The sequence below is a fragment of the Panthera uncia genome, chromosome E3 (assembly GCF_023721935.1).
Source record: "Panthera uncia isolate 11264 chromosome E3, Puncia_PCG_1.0, whole genome shotgun sequence".
NCBI lineage: Eukaryota > Metazoa > Chordata > Mammalia > Carnivora > Felidae > Panthera > Panthera uncia.
The window spans coordinates 22005213-22023814 of NC_064815.1; the positions used below are offsets into that span (position 1 = coordinate 22005213).

The 18602-nt window shown below is 40.3% G+C and overlaps 1 long non-coding RNA gene across 1 annotated transcript in view; it reads left to right on the forward strand.

Annotated features, from left to right (window-relative positions):
• Positions 1–238: 238 nt before the first annotated feature.
• LOC125928496 (uncharacterized) overlaps positions 239–18602 on the forward strand; it is a 50482-nt gene continuing 32118 nt past the window's right edge. The window contains exons 1-2 of the long non-coding RNA XR_007459683.1: positions 239–389; positions 4682–4787. This is a non-coding gene — a long non-coding RNA (uncharacterized LOC125928496). The remainder of the gene's footprint in view (positions 390–4681; positions 4788–18602) is intronic.

The window sequence follows — 18602 nt, forward strand, 5'->3', positions numbered from 1 at the left end:
TGGCGCCCACGCGCCCCCGCCCTCCCCGCGCCCCGCTCGGCGCGCGCTCCCGCCCCCGCGGCCCCGGCCGGCTGGATCACGTGGCCCGCTGGGCTCCCTCCGCCCCCGCCCCCTCCCCAGTTGTAGAGTGTGTAGAAAGCTAAAGGCTGGGGGCTGGCCGCGCTCGCGAGCCCAGGGCATGCGCGCTGGGGCGGCCGGGCCTGCGCACTGGGGGCGGAGGGGAGCCGGGAGTGGGGAGCGGGGCGGGGGCGTGGAGGGGGCCGCCCGCGTGGGGTCGGCTGCGGCCCGGCAGAGTTGGCGCGCGAGGGTGTGGAAGCCGAGAGGTGATCCTGCCGACCGCACCGCGGACGCGTGCGGGACGCTGTCCCCTGTCTACTCCGCGCTCCCAGGTCCGCGCGCCCCGCAGCCTCTTCGGGACACTTGTCCCTCGACCCCCTACCCCAGGCCCCGGCGGAGGCTCCCGGGCAGCCTACTTGGGAGGCTCCCAGAGTATTTTTCTGGGCGACCTGCGCAGCGAGGGAAGGAGGAATTTTTGAAAAGGGACACAAGTTGGAGTGGGGGGGGGCTTCCCCGGGAGGGGGGCACGACTGAAGGCGACAGAAAAGGGAGCGGGTGCCAAAGGGCGGGCCTCCGCTCCGCTGGGAGACCCCGAGAGGCCCTACGGCCGGAGTTGGAAACTTTTCTCCCACGTGGTAACACAACGCGTGACCGAGTGACCCCGCGCCCGTGTGACCTTTGGGCCCTCCTCGCTTTCGTGCGGGGGCTCTTGGGACGCGCGGGCGGCTGCGGAGCGGGAAGCGCAAGGCGGTGCGCCCGGGGCCGAACTTGAACCTCGGCAGCCGCCGCGGGCGAGGGGGCGGGGTTGGAAGGGACCGGGCTGCCCCAGCCCGAGGACCCGTTGGACATGCAAAATGCAGTCCCTACCAAGGTCGGCTTCCTTTAGTGGGGGGCGGAGGGGGGTTCTCTTTTTCCTATCACTGCCCCTCCTTTCGCAGAAATGTAGCTGATGCTTATAAAAAGTTGTATTAAAGAGTTGACTGCAGCCCAGAATCGATCAACAAAAGAGACCAGCCTCTCTAGGTAAAATAGCTGTGCGTTTTTCGGGGCACTGGCATTGATCTGTACGGATCAGAAAGACGCCGACAGCTCTTTCTCACCAACGTGTTAGCTACCCACGTCGCTTTGTGTCTGGCACATAAGTAATGTGGCACATCACCCCTTAGCCTCCAGTATCTTATTACACTTGGGGAGGAAGAAAAGGAAATAAGCTTACATTGTTAAATTGCTCACAATGGGTCGGGCTTGGTACTAGACGCTTTGCACATCTTTTCTGTTCTTTACTAAATTTTTCCAGTAGTTTTATTAGTACTGCTGGAAAGAGGTGGTAAAGAAAATCACATGACAACCTGATGCACCCAAGATTGGTTGATTCATTCATTCATTTCTTCGTTTAACAATCATCGGGGCCTGCTGTGTACCAGGCACAGTTTTACATGCTGGGAACCCAAAACATAGAAGGTCCTCCTTGGACCTTACTTTCTGGCAGGCAAGCCTCACTCATCTTGCAGCCTCACTCATCATGACAATTTAATGGTCATTCCCATAAGTCACACCCCTTCGGCATCCCCTTTTCTGGGTCTTTATGAAATGGAGGTGGGGGGCAGGACTGGAGGATGGTGGGAAACAAGTTGCAAGAATAGAGAGGAGCAACCAATGAACTGTGGATAAGACTTGAGCTTTCTGCCTGCCCAGGGAACAGAGCATTTGACCTTAGGCAAGACTCTTAAATGACTATTTTTCTCATCTGTAAATCAAAGAGTTTCAATTAGATGTTCAAAAAGTTCCCTTCACGGTCTAGCTGAAAGGCCTTCTCAAAAAATATCTTTTTCAAGTAAATGGTGTGCTTTAATTTCTGGAGAGAAGTGGCTGATACATATAGGATCTGATTCAATGTAGTAGGAGCATGGTTCCACCTTCCAAAATTTCCTACCTAGCATAACTGAGTTTGCTGCCCTCTGGAGCAATTAACTAAAACAGTGCCTCCGTACAGAGTGTAACTTTTGTGTTAACCTCTAGGATGCTGTCCCAGCAACTACTGAAATCCACGCTGAGTTTATCAAGTTGGCTCCTACAAAAAAACGGGCAGGTTCTTAGTCATTAAAGGAAGGATCTGTGTTCATTTTTAGGGTTTTTAGGAATATGGAAGATGTTTTAGATACTGATAATTTTCATTGAAAACTAAGAACTTGCAATTACAGTCACTTTTCACGACTTTGGGGGTTGGGTTGAGGAAGGTGTGAAATTGCCAAATATAATAAAAAGTATAATATTAGTGACTTTCCAGAGTAGCCCTTGGCAGTCCTGTCTTTAAAGAGTAATGTCTGGTAGGGAAAAAAAATGGATGGTAATGCACTGCATCCAAGAACCTTGCCTCTGGCAAGAGTAATTTGCAAATGCATTTTGGGATAATGTTTAAATGATTTTTTTTCAGGGTCCAAGTGCAATGCTCACTGGAATTGGTAATGCCTTTTGGGTCAGAGTTTCAATTTTCTTCCATCAGAGAATTAAAATTGTTTGTGGATTATGTTGCTCATATCTGTTTCTAATTCTCCATATCATCTATGTTGTAAGAGCAACATGATTAATGTTGTAATGATTAATAACCATCATATAATAAGCTAAGTGCTTACTGTGTGCCAGGCACTGTTCTAAGTTATAATATCTCATTTAATTCTCACGAATTTTGAGAAAGGTTTTGTTATACCTATTTTACAGTTGAGTACATTGAGGCTTAAGAAGGTAAGCCTAGGTAGCAGAGCTTTTTCATGGTAAGCTGAATCTGGTGTGGGTGACTCCATAACCTGTTCTCTAAATGGTTATGCTGAAATGCCTTCCTCAGAATGATTCCTCAAGAAATCAAATGCTGTGTATATAGTTCTTTGGAAAACTGGCAATATCTACTCAAGTTGAGCATATGAACACTGTATGGCCCACTAATTCCTTTCCTTGGAATATACCCATGTCAAATGTATATATCAAAACATATCTATTCAACAGCTCAGAGCGTTATAGTAACCCCCAAACTGGAAACGACCGAAATGTTCACTGGCAGTAAAATAGGTAAATAATTGGTGATGTATTGACATAATAGAATACCGTACATCACTGAGAATGAACAATTTACTTCCAAATGCAGGAACATACATGCAGCTCATAAATATAATGCTAAGTGAAAGAACAAGACACACCAGAGTATGTGTTGTGCAACAACAGGCAGAACTCATTTATGCTATAAAAGTTAGGACAGTGGTTACCTTTGAAGGGGGGCTAATGACTGGGACGGGGCATATATAGGGCTTCTGAGGAGTTGATCATGTTCTGTTTCTTGGGCTTGGTGCTGGTTGCACATGTGTTCGGTCTGTAAAAAATCCATCAAGCTGTACTATGATATATGCACTTCTCTGTACATATACTATACTTCAAAAAATATAAAATGCTATGGGTAAGTGTAGAGGGTATTGCTTGTATACATAGAATTATCTAGAGAATATTTTTTCGTGCATTAATGACACTATCCAAATGCTCATCAACAGTAAAATGGATAAACAAGCGATGGTTTATTCACACAATACTACACAGTGTGAACACACAATGGAACACTGTATAGTAAATGAAAATAAACCATAATGTATCATCAGATTTCTTACTGGGCAGAATGAAAGATAAAGCTTTAAACTTGTAATGGGCAGTTTGAATGAGCTCATGATTCATATCAGCAAAAGCTTAGGTGAATTCTCTGCCAAAAGATTGTAGTTGATAAAGAGGAAAGCTAAAGAAATAATTCCATAAGAGGTTGCTTGTTTAGTAGGGAAGACACTCAAGTGGTTCTGGAAAACACAAAGGGAAAAACTTACATGTGTGTTCCGGAATAAAATACTTAACGCACAAGAGCCTCTCCAGTTGTGCAATCTTTTATTTGAAACAATGATTAATACTCAAACTATATCTTGAACATTCAACCTTGACTAGTCAGAGAATACTATTCTAGCTTGATGACTGAACTAAACTCTGAGCATTCCATGCAGCGAGAGATGTTTTTGGTACCGGATTTTCTAAATTACTAAATTTTTATATCCCTCTGATGTCTTGCACTTTGCACTCTACCAACACGGCAATTATGAATACATCCTTCTTGATATTACATACTAGTATATAATATTTGAATTTAATTTATTAGGAAGATTGATTTTTAACTCAAGGCAGCTTAAGGTTTATGTTTTGGTCGTTTATAACTTTCAGCTTTTTTGCATGTGAATCTGCCCTGAGACAAGGTACAGAGCTGGTTAATGGATCTATCTTTATGCCATTTCCAAATGAGCAAACAAGGAGAATAACACAGTTACTATCCCTTCTTTAACCCTCATAAGTTGTTTTTAGTAATAAGTATTCCTGGGGAGAAGTGATAGCTTGCATTAACTGACAACCCATCAGCGAGAACATTGTTGTAAGTTTGCCCTAATTATCACCTGCTGTTTTAATTTTTTTTCTGCATTGGAAGTTGTTTTTCAAACTGCAGTTTTAATGTTCAAAAACAGTGAGGGGATGAAATGTGTGGTTCAACTTGCTGAATGTTGTGCTGCTTTCCATAATATTGTACAGTAAACATTGGTCCTCTCTACAGGTGCCCGTGATGAATGACACATCGATCAACCCATAGTCTTCAGACATTGCCGTGTGAAGCCAATGAAAGATATCTGCTGGTAACCAAATGATGATCTTATGAAAAGGTAGTTCTGACAACTTTTTTTAACATTTATTTATTTTGGGGAGAGCTCAAGAGGGGGAGTGGCAGAGAGAGAGAGACAGAGCATCCAAAGCAGGCTCTGCACTGACAGGCTGACAGCAGCAAGCCCAATGTGGGGCTTGAACTCACAAACCATGAGATCATGACCTCAGCCAGAGTCAGACCCTCAACCGACTAAGCCACCCAGGTGCCCTAGTTCTGACAAATTTTAATGAACGTTAGATTTTCACAAAATTAACCAGTCTTCCTGTCCCTTTTCAGGGCAATGGCTCTACTTGACGTGGTCAGATGGGGAAATTGATGGATAATCACAAGAAAAAACTTTAAATGAATGTAAAAAATTTTTTCAATGTTTACTTATTTGAGAGAGAGAGAGAGTGCATAAGCAGGGGAGGGGCAGAGAGAGAAACAGAGAGAGAGAGAATCCCAAGCAGGCTCTGCACAGTCAGCCCCAAGCCTGACATGAGGCTCGAACTCACAAACCATAGGATCATGACCTGAGCCAAAATCAAGAGTCAGACGCTTAACCAACTGAGCCACCAAGGCGCCCCTAAATGACTTTTTAAAGGTACTAATGGAAGATGTCTGTATTTATTACAAATCATAACCCTGAGGAACAATTTCTATATTGGATTTGGTAGATGACTTGTGATGAATTGTGATTTTTTTGTTTTCATTTTTTTTAAGTTTACTTATTTATTTTGAGAGAGAAAAAGAGAGGGCACGAGCAAGTGAGGGGCAGAGAGAAGGAGAGACAGAATCCCAAGCAGTCTCGTGCCATCAGAGCAGAGCCCAATGCAGGACTTGAACTCATGAACTGTGAGATCATGACCTGAGCTTACCCAACTGAGCCACCCAGGCACCCCGTGTTTTCCTTTTTTTAAGTAGGCTCCACACCCAAGTCATGGGGCTTGAACTCACGACCCTGAGATCAAGAGTCAGATGCTCTAACGACTGAGCCACCTAGGCACCCTGTTTTCATTTTTATTTGAAGAACAATGAAGATCTAAAATGACCAGATTCAGAATAGAGAACATCCTGGTTGAAAAATTATCAATCCTTTGGAATTGCATGAGGAATATAATAAATTATAGCCCAGACCTAATTGCAACCTTCTATTTATAAAACATAATAATTATCGGGGTGTCTGGCTGGCTCAGTCAGATGAGTGTGTAACTCTTCATCTCAGGGTCATGAGTTCGAGCCCTGTGGGTGTAGAGATCACTTAAATAAAACTTAAAAAAAAATACAAGTAATAAAATAGAACATAACAGTTATTTTACATTTCTGTGTTCAAGGCCGTTTGTAGTCTGGTCCCAGTTATGTCATCAACCTCCTTTCCTACAGCATATTTCTACGTATCCTAAGCTAAGCTCTTGCCTAGAAGACTTGCATGCCATTGCCCATGCTAGTGCATCAGCCCAGAATCTCTTTCCTGCCATCCGAACTCACTGAATATCTCCTTACCCATCAAGAGCCATTTATCCATCAAAACCAACTCATCCAAAGAACTTACTCCAATCACTACTTCCATTCAGAATTAACAGTCTCTTCTCTACTTACATGGTATTTTAATTTCTGTATATTTTAAATATTATTATAGATTTCAGATTAATATACTGAACAATCATACACTCTCTCAGTAGCTTAAGAAATAGAACATTTCCAGGGTGCCTGGGTGGCTCAGTCGGCTAAGCATCTGACTTCAACTCAGGTTATGATCTCATAGTTCCTGACTTTGAGCCCCACATCAGGCTCTGCGCTGACAGCTCAGAGCTTAGAGCCTGCTTTTGATTCTGTGTGTGTATGTCTATCTCTGCCTTTTCCCTACTTGTGTTCTCTCTGTCTCTCTGTCTGTCTGTCTGTCTGTCTCTCTCTCTCTCTCTCACAAAAATAACTAAATAAACAACAAAAAAAAAGAGGGGCGCCTGGGTTGGCTCAGTTGTTTAAGTGTCTGACTTTGACTCGGGTCATTATCTCATGGTTCCTGGGCCTGAGCCCCATGTCAGGCTCTGTGCTGACAGCTCAGAGCCTAGAGCCTGCTTTGGATTCTGTGTCTCCCTCTCTCTCTGCCCCTCCCCCCGCTCATACTCTGTCTCTTTCTCTCTCTCTAAAAAATAAAATATTTAACAGTCTGTTTTCTGTTTTGTCTCTTTTTTTCTCCTTTGGTTGTTTTGTTTCTTAAATTCCACATATGAGGAAATCATATGATATTTGTCTTTTTCTCTGACTGACTTATTTCACTTAGAGTTATATACTGTAGATCCATCCAGGTCACTAAAAATGGCAAGATTTCATTCTTTTTAATGGCTGACTAATATTCCACATCTTCTTTTTCCATTCCTCTATCAGTGGACACCTGGGCTGCTCCCCTAAGTTGGCTCTTGTAAATAATGCTGCAGTAAACATAGGGGTGCTTATATCTCTTTGAATTAGTGTTTTTGAATTCTTTGAGTAAATACCCAGTAGTGCAATAACTAGATCATAGGGTAGTTCTGTTTTTAAATTTTTTTTTTTAACGTTTTATTTATTTTTGAGACAGGGAGAGACAGATCATGAACAGGGGAGGGTCAGAGAGAGGGAGACACAGAATCCGAAACAGGCTCCAGGCTCTGAGCTGTCAGCACAGAGCCCGACGCGGGGCTCGAACTCACGGACCGCGAGATCGTGACCTGAGCCGAAGTCGGCCGCTTAACCAACTGAGCCACCCAGGCGCCCCGGGTAGTTCTGTTTTTAATTTTTTGTCTTCCATTTTGTCTTCCACGGTAGCTGCACCAGTTTTGTTCCCACCAACAGTGCACAAGGGTTCCTTTTTCTCTACTTCCTTGCCAATACCCGTTGTTCCTCGAGCTTTTGATTTTAGCCATTCTGACAGGTATGAGGTAATATCTCATTGTTGTTTTGATTTGCATTTCCCTGATGATGAGTGATGTTGAACATCTTTTCATGTATCTGTGGGCCATCTGGATGTTTTTGAAGAAATGTCTGTTTATATCTTCTGACCATTTTTTTAATTGGATTATTTGTTTTTTGGGTGTTGAGTTGTGGAAGTTCTTTATACATTTTGGATACTAACCCTTTAATCGGATATGTCATTTGCAAATATCTTCTCCCTTCAGGAGGTTGTCTTTTAGTTTTGTTGGTTGTTTTTTTTTTTTTTTTTTTGCTGTGCAGAAGCTTTTAATTTTGATGCGGTCCCAATAGTTTATTTTTGCTTTTGTTTCTTTTTTTTTTTTTTAATTTTTTTTTTCAACGTTTTTTATTTATTTTTGGGACAGAGAGAGACAGAGCATGAACGGGGGAGGGGCAGAGAGAGAGGGAGACACAGGATCGGAAACAGGCTCCAGGCTCCGAGCCATCAGCCCAGAGCCTGACGCGGGGCTCGAACTCACGGACCGCGAGATCGTGACCTGGCTGAAGTCGGACGCTTAACCGACTGCGCCACCCAGGCGCCCCTTTGCTTTTGTTTCTCTTGCCTGAGAGACATGTCTAGAATGATGTTACAAGTGGCTTGTAGTTTTTTTGTCATTGTAAATAACACAGGTGCACAAGGAGACAGGACCTCCTTTTCTTACAACACTGTTATAGAACTTATTCTTTTATTATTTTGTTATTATATACACATCCTGTGACTTTTTCTTGTCACTTGGTAAACTCTATAGGATAGGGACTGGGTAGGAAGTAGCAGATAATCAATAAATTTAAGTGGTTTGATGATTTATCCTTCCCGTATTTGAGTTTAGATTTTGTAGTCTTGGGCTGTTGTGTCTTGCAGTACAGATGAAGACTTGAATTTTTGGATTTTCATGTATCTACTTCAGAAATCCTAAAATTAAGCCTCAAAGGACAGTTGATTTGGCCATACTTAGTATTAAAATGGACTCCTACCAAGCATCTGTGTTTAAAAATGAGTTGGTATCATTTCTGAACTTCTCAGTGCCTCTCTCAATTTTGGAACACAGGAGAGTTTCCTATGAAGTATGATTATCAGTGATCTCATTTTTTTTCAAGTGCCTTTTTCCTTTTGAAAGATCCTAAAAAAAGGAAAATCTTCGTGTATGATAAAAATTTCTTGATATTTAGAACAAACAAATAAACATACTGTTTCAACTATTCAAATAAAGAATGTCACCCAGTTTCTAGGATGGGCTCATATTACCAGGATTTTTCATGAAACGGTTACTTAAGTAGCAGGGTAATTGATAAGAAACTAGCTATTAGAAGAAAATATTGATATTTTAAACTGTTTATATGTTGTCAATATAATTTTACCATAGGTTTTATTTCTTTAATTTAAAAAATGAATATTACATACACAAAGATATTTACAGCATTATCATTTATAATAGGGGAGAAAAAAATAAAAACAACAAATGTCCTGCAATGAAACAAATGAAATGTCCTATATTTAAGTACTTTATAACATGGAATTTTAAGAATTTATTAAAATCCATATTGTAAGGATATCGATTTTATTAACTAATAACAGAATTGCACACACCTTGTGACAACAATTGTTTTTAGAACTGTTATATAGTCTGTATAAAGTTTAGAAGGAACACAACAACATATACTGTTGCTTTATTTTAGTAGTAATATAGATGGAAATTTCTTTTTAAATTGCTTTTCTATATGTTAAATTTTATTATAAATAAAACTTTGTGAGTATCATATCTCTTTTCAAATAAGATGTGGATATGAGGTGACTGACCTGGCTTGCCCAGAATCAACGGGTTTCTCAAGATAGAGGACATTCAGTGCCAAAACTTGGACCATTTTCCATGAACTGGGACAGTTGTTCACCCTACAATGTGTCTTTGATTGGTAGGAGGAGGTGGGAAGAAATCAGAATTTAATTTCAATTGTCAGGATATAAACTGGATATCGTTTTGATCACTAACTAGAAATTATTTATATTTGAGACTCTACTCTTCCCTATCGTGGCACACAAAATCTTAAAGAGACAACCTTCTACTAATTACATATTCACCTGGTATCCATTTCAACAAATGAAATTACTCTCAGCACACATTAATTGGCATAATTACTGAAACACCAAAATCAGATTAGCCACTGTAGCTCAAAGAAAAAAAGAAAGGAAATCACTGCTCCAGCAAATTGCAAAAGTATTTTTTAAAAAGGGCTTGAAAAGGTTCTCTCACTTGTAGGTAGTTTTATACAAAGCCAATAAAATATGACTATTTTAATATTCATTCATGAGATATTTTGGGGTTCTTAACAGTATATTTTAGCTATATTGCAGCTTAAAAGTAAGTCTTTCTAATATCCTGCACTTTGTTGATTGTTCCTATAATCTCTATTGTGCATGTTTTAGTGGCATAGCACTCCTATTCAAAGACAAATTGTATCCACTATTATTATCTATTTTCATAATTAACAATCATACAGTTATTCTAGAAGCCCAACAGCAGCAACAATGACATCTTTGTATTTGCAAAAAGCTTACTTTTCAGATTTCTGGCTCTTTTTCCTAAAACACTGACATCATAGTAAAACATTGTTCTGCCTGCTTTGAGTTCGAATCATCTGATAAATTAGAGAAACACAAAGATAAGAAAGAAGACATATGTTCGTATAATTCTGCAGAGCAAAAAAATCTTTGCTCAGACTTCGTTACGTCTATTGCTTGAATACATGGGATGTATTGTTCCATGGTCTTACTTCTTCATTTCCTACGCCAGACTGGTCTTGCCACTTCAGATGTAATTTCCTGCACAACTCACCTTCCATGCTCTCTGTTCCAGTATTGTACTCTTATTAGAATACCTTGCTTTCCAGGATCTTTTATCAAAGCTCATTAACATTCTTGATCATCATCATGGTTATTGCCATTATTATTTATTTTTGCTCCTCAATGCAGAATGTTTTCTCTTTATTGCAATATTTGTTTTGTTCTCTCTGCCATTAATAACTGGTCTTACACATTAGTATAGAATTCTGCTTTTGTTGAAAATAAGTGCCACGAATCAGAGAAACATGAAGAAAACAAATAGAAACACATTGTGGTACATTTCTTCATGATAAAAACAGAGGCATGCTCAGATTCTTTGTTAGTTTGGTTTGATCACATGGAATCAAGCACTTCCTGACCTGTGAAATCTATTGCCAACTTTTGCTTCTATGTTATTAATTTCTAATTACATTTTTAAAATTTTGTTAATGTTTATTTTTTTTTTTGAGAGAGAGAGAGAGAGCACGCACAATTGGGAGAGGGACAGAGAGAGAGGAAGACAGAAGATCTCAAGAGGGCTCTGTGCTGAGAGCAGAGAGCCGGACACTGGACTTGAACCCACCAACTGTGAGATCATGACCTGAGCTGAAGGCAGACACTTAACTGACTAAGCCACCCAGGTGCCCCTAATTGCATTTCTTATTAATAATAACTTAATCTCACGTAACAGAAATAAGGTGATATTATAACCAAATATATAATGGGACCAAAATAAGGTGGGGAAAAAAAAGAAGGAAGAGGTAACTCACCATAAAAAGTAAGAAGGAGGAGCGCTTGAGTGGCTTAAGTCAGTTAAGCATCCAACTCTTGATTTTGGTTCAGGTCATGATCTCACAGTTTGTGAATTTAAGCCCCACATCACGCTCTGTGCTGACAGTGTGGAGCCTGCTAGGGATTCTCTCTCCCCCCCCTCACTCTACCCTTCCCCCACTGTCTCTCTCAAAATAAATAAACATTTAAAATAAAAGAAAGATTTTATATATTATTTGTATTATATGTGCCATTCTTCTCAAGCTTTAGGTCTTGTCTCATACTATGGAAAAATTGTAAAGACAGAAACAGTAGAGTGTGTTTGTTCCACTCAACACCTGATAAAAGTTTACTTTTCTTGTATTCCCCATGTTAGGGACTCCAACCTTAGTCTTCACTTAATACTGCTTTAAAAAATGTTTATAGGGGCACCTGGATGGCTCAGTTGGTTAAGCATCCGACTTTGGCCTAGGTCATGATCTCATGGTTCTTGTGAGTTCGAGCCCCACATTGGGCTCTGTGCTGACAGCTCAGAGCCTGGAACCTGCTTCGGATTCTGTGTCTCCCTCTCTCTCTGCCCCTCCTCTGCTCGTGCTCTGTGTGTCTCTCCCTCTCATAAATAAATAAACATTTAAAAAAATTTTTTTTTAATTTATAATTTTTTGAAGTGTATTTATTTTGAGAGAAATAGAGAGAACCGCTGAGGGAGGGGCAGAGAGAGATGGGGACAGAGGATCCGAAGAAGGCTCTGCACTGACAGCCCAAAGCCCGATGTGGGGCTGCAATTCACCAACTGCGAGACTGTGACCTGAGCCAAAGTTGGACGCTTAACCAACTGAACCACCCAGGTGCCCCAATAGTGCTTAAAATTCTAACAGCATGTCAGTTTCTGTACCTCTACCTTCACTGCACACAAATACAAACACACATGCCAGGATTTATCTGTGGCCAAGTCCACACTGACTAATTCTTTCCTCCATTCTGCCAGAGTTCTGTGAGTTATCCCAATTCACCTTTATAGAGGACTGTCAAAACACAGTCATTTTACAGCCACCATTGGTGATGGGTGCCAAAACCTTTGGGAAACAGGATATTCATAAAGTCTCAGTGTCACTCTCACGAGACTTTATGGGGAAGGGGAATTTTCACACTGCAGACATTTGGTAACTGCTGCCTTAAGCAAATGATCAAACACTGCATCACCAGTTATGACATCACATGCCTCTGATGTGATACACTGAGGATACAACAATATGTATATAATATGCCTTCCGAAAATGTTTAAGCCTGACACAGTGAGACATCTAAAATGAGGGACATTCTGCAAAACAACTGGCCTGAACGCTTCAAAAATGTCAGTATCATGAAACAAACCAAAAAAGGTTGGGAAATTATAGAACAAGGGAGGGTCAAGAGATAGGGTAAGTGAATGCAACAGATAATCATTGATTGGACCCTAGAATTCAAAAATTAAAATTAAACAAAGGAGGCAGAATCAGCCCAGGAGGCAAGCAGGACATTGCTCCAGAGCCTACATTGATTGCTATGTACCCTTGCTTCAGGAGATACGTATATTTACAGACAAACATAGTTCTCCTATTCAATTATACAAAATTATATATATCATACATATATATATATATTTATATATGATATATATTTATATATATATATAATATATATATATCATATATAAATGTGTGATATATATAACATATATATAACATATACACATATATATAACATATATATCACACATTTATATAGTTAGAGATGCTGTAGTCGAAGATACCATTTTACAAATAAATAGAGGTCCAGAGAAGTATGGTGCCTTGCCTAATGTCACACAGCTACACAGTGTTAGAACCCAGGAGTCCGGTGCTTTATTAACTATCTGAGGCTTCCCAGGGCACCTGGCTGGCTCAATCAGTGGAGCATGAAACTCTTGATCTTGGGGTCAGGTGTTTGAGCCCCACATTGGTGATAGAGCTTACTTAACAGCAACAAAAAAATTATTTGAAAACAACAAACTATTTTAAGCTTCCTCATTTTGTTGTTTCAACAAAAACAACAGCAACAACAATAGTCAATTTAGAATTTCCCAAACTATTTCAGATTCATTAAAAGCCTTTATTTTTTTCAGGCTACCCAGTTCATCTCTCTTTTTCTACCAATCTGTGAAAATGAGGCTATAGAACAGAAATTTACATGGCTCCAAAACCTTAAGCATATGAGATTTTTGGAAACTAACTAAAGACAAACCTATAATAGGAAATTATCATAGCCAGAAAGCAAAGTTTGAGGCCATGTGTTTCCTTCTATAAAAGTGACGGGACAGAATACAGATTAAACTACATCCTCTAGAAAGAAGTGATTCTTTGTTTTCAGATTTGAATGAACTTTTTTATGACCGCTTTTGAGGTGTGGCTGACTATTTAATAGAATTTGAAATTAGAAATTTAGTGAAATTCTGGTTTAAAAACCTTCTCCTACCACTCTGTAATCTATGGTGTTTTTATTTCGAGCACCACCAGCTTTCTTGAGATACAAATGTTCTTGAAGTATTTCCACCCGGTTTTTAACTCAAGGAAAAAATCCCCAGGAGTGAATTTCTGTTGTTGTTGCTGTTGGATCCCTCTGGAAAAACCCAAGCCTCACTTCCCACTGACCCCTCTGTTCCATGGATGTCTGTCACGGGCAAGAACATTTAAAACCGCAGGGAAAGAGTGACAGTGGCTTTATGCCCATGAATGAGTGCTGCCCAATGCCCCTCTCTTTTTCTCCCAATCCTCTGTGAAAGTAAGACTGCAGAGCAGAAGGACAATAACAACATTATAGTGCAAGTGACCTTAAAAGCAAGTAAACCCTATTATTTGAATGGAGTAATGGGTAGGCCTGAGCATTATCAGTCACTCTGGATGTGACAGAAGTGTACTTCTTGTTAGAGCATCAGAGTAAAAACCTTTTCAACATTGCATTTGCCTCAAGCAAGCAAAAGGGAGTGGTGCGCAATACTAAGAACGCTGTCTTCTGTATCACTTTTTCCAGAAATCTTTCATCGGGGAGGATGCCATCTGACATAAAATGTATTTGCTTTGTTGAAGTCTCATGCCTCCTGTCCCTTCAGGTGGCTTCTGTTTTGCATTCAAAATGTGTGGCAGTGCCACAGAAACCTTTTCTTGCTTTTGGTAATGAAGATCCTTGCTTTCCTCCTTGAGGTATTATGACCGTCTTCTCTGTAAACTGTGGTCGTATTTGATATGTGAACAGTGTGTGTATTTCTTTCCTTCCTTCCTTAACTATTATCCTAGCATAACTTAATTGTTCCAAGCTGAATGATGGAACTTGACATTCCGGCATAAAGAAACATGTGTGAAAATATCTTCCACCTGGTGCCAATCTACAAATTCTTACTTTTTTTTCTGGAAAAGAAGTCATTCCGGCACATGTATGATACCACAATCCCAAGGCAATGAGAAAAGACCTTCTTGGCTATATTAAAAATAATTTTATTCACCCTCAGCTAGGCAAACCTGGAGGAAGATTAGGAGATAAGTTGCCCCCATTTATCATCATACATTCAATCAATACATTCACTCAACATTTCCTCTGACACTCTATTAAACCAACCCCCTCTACTAGAGAGATAAAACTCTTTAAATAGAAAATAAGTAGACAGTGATGAACAGCAATATTATCCCTGCCGACAATTTAAGTTCCCAGGACTTTGGTAAACTTTTGAATCATCTCTGGTCTGGGCATAAAATTGCATTTCCCTGCTCTCTAGGGAAGATCATTTGAATCACTTGCTCTCTCTCACTCAAGTTCTATATTCTAGAACAGAAGGATGACTGCTGTGTTTACAGAATGAGTAGCAATGGCCTAGGATTGCCATAAATCTGCGCAATATGTCCCTACTAAATAAGGGACCAGGTATATGTATAACCCGGTTCTGCTTACCAAAAACGACCCACTATGGAAAGAGATTTATTTATAAGGAATTGATTCATGCAATTTTGGAGGCTGAGAAGTCCCAGTGGTCCCCCATTTATAAGCGCGAGGCCCAGGAAGGCCAGTGGTATTGTTCCAGTCTGAGTCTAAAGGCCTGCGAACAAGGAAAGTATTGGTATAAATTCCAGTCCAAGTCTGAAGGTCTGAGAACTAGGGGTGTATGTAAGTCCTAGTCCAAGGGCAGGAGAAAACCAATGTTCAGGTTTAGCAGTCAGGCAGAGGGCGAATTCTCCCTTCCTCTGCCTTTTTGTTCTTTTCAGGCCCCCGAGGGATTGGATGGTGCCACCCACAGTGGGGAGGGCCATCTGCTTCACTCAGTTTAATTCAAATGCTAATCTCTTCTGGAAACACCTTAACAGACTTAGCAGGAATCCTGTTTAGCCAAATATCTGGGTACTCCATACTCTGGTCAAAGTGACACATAAAATTAACCATCACAGTTAGGAGACTAATATTTATTGACATCTACTGAGGTGCTAGGCAATGTTCTTTATACTTCATATATACGTTAGCTATCCCACTTAACAGGAGGCTTTGGGAAGGTGTGAACCATCTCTCTCTTGCTGAGCATTATATTCTCAGTATGCCGCATAGCTCATAAGCTCATGGTGAATATTCACCAAATGAATAAATGAATAGAAGGACCTCATCAAATCCTCAAAACAAGCCTGTCAAGTAGACAAGGTGTAGAGCACATCTTCATTTTACAGATGAAGAAATGGGCTCAATGAGTTTAAGAATATTGTCATCTCAGGGCACCTGGGTAGCTGAGTGAGTTAAGCATCTGATTCTTTAATTTTTTTTAAGTCTATTTATTTAGAGAGAGAGAGAGAGAACGAATAGGAGAAGGGCAGAGAGAGGGGTAGAGAGGATCTGAAGTGGCCTCCGTGCTGACAGCAGAGAGCCCATGCAGGGGATCGAACCCACAAACCACAAGATCGAGATCTTGACTTGAGCCAAAATCGGACGCTAAACCAACTGAGCCACCCAGGCACCCCTAAGCATCTGATTCTTGATAATTGGCTCAGGTGGTGAGTGGTCCTGAGATTGAGCCCTGTGTCAAGCTCCACGCTGAGTATAGAGCCTGCTTGGGAGTCTCTCTCTCCCTCATTCTCTGCGTGCACATGCAGAATATTGTCATCTCATTAGAACTTTGAAGAAGAGTTTTCTGGCTATCCAAACATCTTTCCAAACAATAAGAGATTCTTACTGACTAATAAAAGACATGTTAAATACTAGAACAAGCCTGTGAAATCCAACATCCTGAGTCGTTCAATAAAACCCCTACCACGCAAACATAACACTCCATATCTCTCTGTATGGAGTGGGAGAATAGCTTTCCGGTTTTAAGCAAAACACTCAAGACATTTTTTTTTTTGTCAATTTACCCAACACAATGACACTAGATGTGAAGATCGTGTAAAACATCTTCCAGGAAGTTGACTGTACTACATGAACAGTATTGTATTTACTCCAACAGTTTGAATGAGATAGCAGCTATTACTTATCCCATTTTACAGATTGGGGAAACAAGCAATGAACTACAAAGTTTAAAGCTGTGAGTAGAGTCAATTTCTTCGATCCCAGTCTTTCCCCCATCATAATAACCTGCTAGTGTACCTTCCTAGACGTCTCCACTGAGCCCACATGACTACAGGATTGTTTCCTTCACCTTATGCAATGTTATTATATTTTGTAAATTAAAACTCAGGAGATATTCTATGCTAATATTAACTGCTGACTACTCTTAAAAACCCTGAATATATGGTAATGCCAAGTAGACTTCTATGACCACACTGTCTTCCTTTTACAAGCTTTACTTTTTTTATCATGATAAAATATACATAACATGCAACCAACCATTTTAATCATTCTTAAGTGTACAATTCAGTGACATTAAGAACAGTCACAGGGTGCCTGGGTGGCTCAGTCAGTTGAGTGTCCAACTTCGGCTCAGGTCATGATCTCATGGTTTGTGAGTTTGAGCCCTGTTTCAGGCTTTGTGCTGACAGCTCAGAGCCTGGAGCCCGCTTCAGATTCTGTGTCTTCCTTTCTCTCTGTCCCTCCCCCACTTGTGCTCACTCGCACTCTCTCTCTCTCTCTCTCTCTCTCTCCAAAAATAAATAAACGTTAAAAATTTTATTTTAAAAAAAGGAACATTGGGACACCTGGCTGGCTCAGTCTGTTGAGCGTCCGACTTCAGCTTAGGTCAGGATCTCACAGTTCATGGGTTCGAGCCCCACGTTGGGCTCTGTGCTGACAGCTCAGAGCCTGGAGCCTGTTTCAGATTCCGTGTTTCCCTCTCTCTGCCGCTTCCCCGCTCATGCTCTGTCTCTCTCTGTCTCTCAAAAATGAATAAACATTAAAAAAAATTTTTTAATAAAAAATATTAAAAAAAGGAACATTCACAATGTTGTACAACCATCATCACTATCCCATTTCCAGAACTTTCCCATCATCCCAAACAGAAACTCTGTACCCATTCAACAATAACTCTCTATTCCCTCTCCTCTAACCCCTAGTAATCTCTGCTATACATTTCTGTTCTCTATATTTTGCCTATTCTAAGTACCTCATATAAGAAGAATCATACGTATTTATCCTTTTGTGTCTGGCTTATTTCACTAAGCATAATGTTTTCAAGGTTCATCCATGTTGTAGCATTTATCAGAATTTCATTTATTTTTAAGACTGAAAAATATCCCATTGTAATTCTTTACCACATTCTGTTTATCCGCCCATATGTTGATAGAAACTTGGGTTATTTCCATCTTTTGGCTACTGTGAACAACACTGCTATGAACATTGGTGTACAAGTATCTGTTTGAATCTGTTTTCAATTCTTTTGGTATATACCTAGAAGTGAAATACTAGATCATATGTTAATTCTATATCATCCAGTGGATAAGATGGATACAAATATTTAAAATTACTGAACGGCTAAAAATAGCCTTACTATCTTCACATTTAATTGGTAGTTTACCTGGGAACAAAATTCTGGGTTGGAAATCATTTCCCTTCTGGATATTGAGGCATTATTTCATTTGCTCTAAGTTTCCAATTTTGCTATGGAGAACCCTGATGCCATTGGGATTTTCAATCCCATTATATGAGGTCTGTTTTTCCTCTCTGTAAGGTTTTTGTTTTTTAGATTTTTTTAAAAAGACTTCATTTTTTTCAAAATAGTTTAAGTTTTACAGCAAAATTGAGGAGAAGGTACACAGATTTCCCGTATACCTCCCGCTCTTACCCATGCCTAGCCTCTCCATTATCAACATCTCCCAT